A 7,584-nucleotide genomic window follows, 5' to 3' on the forward strand; every position below is an offset into this window, starting at 1 on the left:
TGCATGAAAATATTGATGGTTCCTGACTATAATCTGTAGTCTGCAAATGATCCAATTGCCACTGTGTATTAATTTCAGCAGCAACCACCATGAGTAGGAGACAAATAAAGATTGTTTTTATTAAATATCAATTAACAACTCACATAAAATGCTTAGTGGGAAGGGAGATAAGACTGGAGGGTAGTGTAGGCTCTCATAGCTGTGTGCAAGTCCAGTTACCATTTTGGAAGCTGTCCAAAGGGGTGAAGTTAACGGGATATCTAGATGGGCTGGAAGGTTGGAAGGAATGTTTGGGAGGAACTTGGGGAGGGCATGGCAAGCACTTTTGTATCAGCTACAGAAGATGGGCGGGTGAGCACACATGAATTCTGCCTGCAGCATGATTAGAGACTTCAGCATCTCAGTTTGGACCTCCATCGCTTTTATCATCCATTCCTGGCCCATTAAAATTTGCTCCTGGTTCTCCTTTCTGTTCTGCCTATCTATTTTATAATTTTCATTTAAAGTCTCTCTCAACAACCTGTATTCTTGTTTTTCGGCCTCTAAGGATTGGAGCACTTCTTGAAACGTCCTCCTTGCTCCTCCTTGGTTGCTTTCTTATCTGACAGAGGCGCTTTGCCAGTGTGTAAGGGGTTCCCTTGAAGACCACATTTGCAGAAGTACAAGAAACAGAATCATGATTGTTAGTGCACTCACAGCATCAAATCATTATAGTAAAATACACCTATTTTTAAATACAAATCAGTTTCTCACTGTCCCTTGGCAAGCACACAACTCGGTGAATGCCCTAAACGGGTGAGTTCAGCTCAGGGGCCAGAGGGATTACACTCAAGATGGGGCAAAGAGTCTAGGTGTTTTTTTAAGGGGATCACTGCAGGTGACTAAGGACAAAATTGTAAATTCTGCCACCACTTTCTCCCACCACAGGGAGGTGTCATTGTAGCTGATATCTCACTCCTGAGGGTAAGCAAGGATGCAAAGGTGCATCTCCTGCATGCGTGCAGCTTCAGACTGGGTCCCTATGCTGCTTGCCTGTGTGCTGCTTTGGTCCCTGCACAAGTGATTGCCGATTGGTGTAGGAAAGATTCTTACAAGAGGGGAAGGAATAAAGCAGCTCTGCCAAGGAACCTTTGGCAGAGGACTGGCAAGTACCTCCAGGAAAGTTTCTTAGAGATCTCTCTGGAGGATTCTTATGAAATCTCCGTGTGCATTAACACACTTTTCTGCTGCACTGCTTAGCTGCACAGAGGAATGTGAAGCACTCTCAAACACAGCTAGTCTTGTACATTTTTATCCCTTCACCCACTTCTAGAATGTAACAAAGGGCAGCTCTACCTCATATAACCGAGCACTGTCAACTCCAAAAGATCACTTACCAGAGCTCCCCTCTCCTGCATCATGCACGCCAAAGATGGAGTGCTTGGGACTGGCTTGAACCCTCTTGGATCAGGAAGAGCTCCTGGCTCTCCTTAGTACTGGATGACTCTGTCACCTGTCCCATCTCATCCTCCAACTTGATGTCCTCGTCCACGACTTCATCCTTAGGGTTGAATCCACTGTCTCCAGCCCCGAAGAAGTATCCATGGGACTCTTGGCGGTGGAGGTTGGGTTGCCACTGAGGATGGCGTCCAGCTCCTTATAGAAGTGCCAGATCTTCAGCACAGTACCAGAGCAATGGTTTAACTCCCTTGCCTTCTGGTATGCCTGCCTCAGCTCCTTTATCTTTGAACAGCACTGATGCATGTTCCATGTGTAGCCCTTCTCCAATATGCCACGAGAAGTCTCACTGTAGGTATTGAAGTTCCTATGGCTGGAGCGGAGCTGGGACTTCACAACCTCCCCTCTCTATATACTAAGCAGATCCCACAGCTCTGATGTACTCCAAGGCGGAGAGTATTTGCTGCATCCCACCGTGATCAGCTGGGAAGATGAGATGTGAGCTCTCCATGCTGAGAGAGGAAATGGAATTTCAAAAATTCCCAAGCCTTTAAAGGAAGAGGAGTGAATGCCTGTGTACTTGGGTGCAGGGCAGCGGAGTTTGAACTGCTGACTAGAGCGGTCAGGATGGGCATTGTGGGACACCTCCTTGGAGGCCATTTATGGTGACACAACAAAGCACAGTGTCTATATTGATGCTTTGTTGATATAATGTTGCCATAAAAAGTTCTATGTTTCTCATCAAGGTGGTTTTATTTTGTTAGCAAAGCAGGAGAGTTTTGTCAGTGGAAGGCACATTGTAGTGTACACCTCCACTGTCATGTTGATGAAAGTTGACTTTTGTTGACCAAACTCTGTAGTGTATACAAGGCCTTATCTCTCCTCTTTCAGATAGATTGCAGTGTCCCTTTTCTTTGGATTTTGATGCTTTCTGTCGCCCCATTTCCACTTCTGGTACATAGCCACTGATTTTGTATTTGGTAAAAATCAGCCTTAGTTTTATACATTTTGCTGTAGTGAGGTAGTCTGCTGGTGTAGTAGACAAATGTACTGAGACAGACTATGAGGATTCAGAAACAGATTATGAAGTCAAACATAGGCAGCCAAAATCACAAAATAGATAGACTCAGAAACACTACAGAGAAAAACAGACAAACATAAACAAAAACACAGAACAGAAATATACGTAGAACTGTAGAGACAGACACTTAGGATATGTCTACACTGCACTCTAAGCCAGAGTCTGTGTCACCCTTGCTTGTGTACTCGATGTTTCCAAGCTCATGCTTGCGTGTTCACACTCGGTTGTAAGCCTGGGTTTACAACTGCGGGACTCAGGTCTCACAGCTATGCTCATGTATCATTACTGCACTATACAGACCTTCTGATTAGGGTCTGTGGCTTGACCTGTGTCTACAGCACAAAATGACAGGTCTTGCACCTGAGTCACAGCAGGTGGTCTCTGACCCATCCCACTAGCAGGGTCCTAGGATCTGGGTCCTCAATGCCTGCTGATCTGAGTCAGACTGATTTGTGTATGGATGGAAGGGGGGCGTGGGCTCAAAGTCAGAGCCCAGCATTAGTGTACAGTGTAGACATACTTAAAGATAGGTCTACACTGCAATCCTGGGGTGTGATTGCTGCTTGTGTGGATACCGATTTAGCACCATAGTGAAGACAAGCCCTAAGTAATTTGGTGTGGTGATGATACCCACATAAAGCTATGAGGATAAGTATCCCTCTTTCTTTAACAGATCAAACAAAACAAGAGATGGAACAAATTAATAATTTATTTCACATTTGTGCTCCTGATACTTTTAACATTTTACTGTCTAAGTGGATACACCATTTGGTCTACTGAAAACAGCCCCCTTGAACAGACAATGAATTCAACCACTACTGTTGTTCGCAGCAGTGCACATTTGCCCATCACTGATATGTAGGAGTAGCTGCTGGTGTCATCAGTTAACAATGAAAGAGGAAGCAATGACAACAGTCCAGATGCAGAGCAATTGGGAACACTAAACCATTACTGAATTCCAGCAGGTTTCCTGCTGGACAGAGTTCACCTTTGAATCCCTCAAACCCAGTGCTTAATTTATAATTAAAGAGGTGCCAGGGCTCAAGCACTTTTTTAATTTTCATAACTCACATTACAAGCCCAGAGGTGCTGAGACTATGAACTGCCAAGCCTAGAGGTGCAGGGCCTCAACCCTGGCAAGCCCTGGCACAAATTGAGCACTGCTCAAACCCTTTCCCTGCTATATTCAATCTAGACCAGCAATAGTTTTAAGGTTCATTGTCTCCTAAACTATCAGACCAACATCTCAACCTGCCAAGGCTGAAATGAGGAACACAACAAAATTCATGCAGGAAGCTTAATGTGTGGAATTAATTCCCTTGGCATAAATAATATTTCTGTAACCTCATCGTCATGAGTCTGAATTCCTGATGTAAAAAGTTTACAATAACAAAAGTGAGAACACCTCACTGTAGAATAGAGTTAAATTTGAGTCTTAAATGAGGGACATCTCTTATAATAAGGGACAGTTGAGCAGTATACCATAAAAGCTAAAAAAGATTGCTGTCTACTGTTACAGATCTCAGATGCCCAAATTTCTAGCATTTAAAGCATTAATATCTAGGCCTGGTGCACCAAGAGGGAACAGACCTTAAAACCTGCAACTTTTTGATTTCCAGGATATAAAATCTAATTTAGGAATATTTAGTTTTGAAAAAATTATTAATACTATTTTTTTTGTCCCTGTGAGGCCTGTACAGATGGCTTTCTTTAATCACCCTGAGAGCAGGACTTGAAAAATCCACTTACTCATTCACTGGGGATGAGCAGGCAGTTCTCCTGTGTAAGTGCCATTAATTTCTGAAAAACCAAAGCTTTAATTTAAAAAAACCAAAACCAATTAAGTTTCTAGCTTTTATGGCTGTGAAAATAAGCTTCCAAACATGAACAAAATATACATCTTACAAAGTTATCTTCCTAATTCTGCAGACAGTCTTCTGTGTTTCTGCATCTGCTCATTGCTTTCCCATGCTGCCCCAGAAAAAAACTAACCATAGTCTTTTCAGTTTTTACTGATGGGTGCACTAAGGGAACAGTGAAACTGACAAGAGTTAAATCATTTTCACTCTGCTGCTGCCTGTCTTTAGGAAAGCTCTGAGCAAAAGCAGTAGTATGCACTAGAGCTTTTCATTAAAGCGGAGAATTGAGAAATAAGGGGAGCGGTAGAACATCAGAGAATCCTTCTTGCCCCTTGGCTCGCACAGCAGCAAGGAAAGCCTGGGGTGGGAATGTGGAAACAGAATGTTCTTTCTTCCTTCCAGATGTCTTTCAGGGGAGCCTGAAACAATAGTTCTGAGGTATGAACTGCCCCATCATTTCAATGGATGCTAACTCAGATGATGTCAGTTTAAATGTCAGTTTTGTTAATTATTTCACTGCTTAAAGCATATAGTAAAGGATGAAGATCTATACAACCTGTGCTCATTTTGGTGCCACCAAATTCTCACATTGGTGGACGTGGGAGATACATCTACTTACTTTTTTTTCCCCCAGTTGAGGAGATAGGCCCAAGAAGCCCACTGGGATATCTGAGCCCTGCTGAAGGGAGGTCAAACCTGAGGGCCCCAGTGGAACTCATGGATGTGAGATGTTTTCTTAGAGGAAATTAAAGTTGCCACTTAGCAATAGCAACTATATACCAATTAAGCAATACCATTCTAAAGTTAAGAAATAATATTTTGTTTCAGTTTTAAATAATGAAATAACATCTATTTCAAACATTCCCTAACCTCCAATATTAAATATACATCATTCATTGAATTATAATTTAAGAACTTATTTTAAATTACAATTTCATTTTATTCAAATTCTAAAATATGGGTAGGCCTTTGACAACACATGGCAAAGTTGAAGGAGGATACAATTTTAATTTTCTGAAGGAGCACTGAACTTTCAAAGGTTTGAGGAACAGTTGTAAATGAAGTGAGGAATGCTGTGGTCAGGTTTAGTGTGGTAAAAGGCTTTTATTGGCATATGTTTGGGATGATTTAACTCATGAATAAACTTGCAAGGAGTGCACATCATCACAAAGTCTTCTCATTAGAGATGCAGGTCATTCCAAATGTATGCCCATAAATTTTGTTACACAGTAAATATTCTATACTGTATGATCAGACACTCACGTACAAAAAAAAGGAAATGAATTCACATAAGTGCCTAGCACAGTGTGTCTATGATGAGGGCTCTGAGGTGCTATGCTAATACAAATAATAAATTATAAGGATATTCTGTATTGCCAACCACAAGCGTAATAAAATTGTAAGTCAGACCCACTCAAAATCACGAGAGTGTCTTAAAATCATGAGATTAAAAAAATAATTTATGTTGGGGGTCTTAAAAAAACAAGAGTATCATTTTCAAGCTCTTTCTGCAACCCATTTCTAACTACTTTTAAATGGGGGGAGGGTAAATCTCTGATACAGAGTTATTTTCCAAAAGTATTGTTTTTTAAAGCATATTTCTGACATTTTCGGATGTATGATGAAATTATAAATCATTGTAAAAACGTTACATAGCTCAGGCATCACTTTTCATACTGTTTGTTAATTTCAAATAGGAAATCACAAATGAGCCTGTGTAAAGAATTAGTAAATAGACAGCAAACAATAACATACAATTATTCTGTGCCAGATTCTTCTCAATAAGCCCAGTCCTGCAAAGTACTGAATGCCCTCAACTCCTATTGATTTCAGCGGGAACTGACATGCCAGACAGCTGCATATAGTTTACCCTCAGCTTCTCCGCAGGAAGTCCCTACACATTCACCCCAGATCTGTTAAATAGCTCGCGGATAGTCACACAGATGGGTGCATTCCCACGGGCCAGGCAGCATGTCCCGCATAGTTGACCTGCAGGAATACTCTGCGATTGCAGGTCGTGGCCATCAGAGGGCACCATGGTAGCTGCTGAGTAGGCTGCCAAGCCGCCTCTGTCTCGCTGCTCCCCCTGCTGGATCTGAGCAAGGCAACAAGTCGGAGGAGCAAGCAAGTCGCACCAGCTGCAGCCGCCGTGGAGGCAGCAAGGGTGGATAAGGGGAGCCAATGGTGGGGCTGTGTTCTCCACCTTCCCTCCAGGTGTCACGCACCCAGCTTCCTGTAGCTACTCCCCAGCTTGTCCAGCCCCTATTTACCCCCCTCTTTCACCCCGACATTGCCACAGCTCCATCTTCCCTTAACCATTGTCCACCTAGCTTTCCTGCTGCCCTAGCTCCCCGCTCGTCAGCCCTCTCACTCAACACCCACTTACTCCCTGGACACACCTCATCCACCCGCCGGTTGTGAGCAGGGATTAGGGTATGTGTTTGCTTGTGAACACCCAATGGAAAGAAAGAAGTAGGTAGGTATGTAGCTAGAGTGCTGTGCCCCCTACGGACTGCCTCTGGTTTTAGCCACTTCCCATCTGCCCCCTCCAGCCTGTTCTTGATGAAGATGAGAAGCAGCCCACACTGGAGGACTGCCAGTGAGCCTGCAATCATGCAGAGGAAGATAAAAGGTCAGTTGGGGGGAGGGCAGATGATGAACAATATTTTTCTCAAAAGAAAACTCCACAAATAAGCCATGGGCATGGGACTGATCGAGGTGATAATTCTGGTTAATTTTAGGGTCCTCCTACCTCTTGCCTTTTTCTTCTTTCCCTACTAAGAAGACAATAGTCTAAAATTCACTGGGATATGTACAGGATTCCCAGTTAATTTGGTACCCATAACTTCTTAGATCAGTTTTTGCTCACAAACATTTTGACATGTTGGTAACTATGATGTCTATGCAAAAGCTGTACTAAGGAGCTCATTTGTTGACTGCTTCACTATCACCTTTTGTTCTGCTGGAAGGATATATACAGTGCTTTTCTTTTTTTGCAGCCAAGTGCTTGTTTCCTTATTATGCAAAGCAAGAAGTTTTAACTGTTCACAGAGATTGCTTTTCTTTAATCATAATGGGTTGGTAGCCATACTCTGTTGGGCCTTCCTGAGGGCTATGTGGGTCATTACTTTGTGACTTCATTACAAGAGAAATATTTGCTAGGCATGATTGAGTACATGCTAAAACCAGCAGCTAGGGAGCTTCAGG

The sequence above is a fragment of the Emydura macquarii genome, unplaced genomic scaffold (genome assembly GCF_026122565.2).
Source record: "Emydura macquarii macquarii isolate MOO-44397 ecotype Brisbane River unplaced genomic scaffold, CSIRO-AGI_Emac_v2 contig_1253, whole genome shotgun sequence".
Classification (NCBI taxonomy): Eukaryota; Metazoa; Chordata; order Testudines; family Chelidae; genus Emydura; species Emydura macquarii.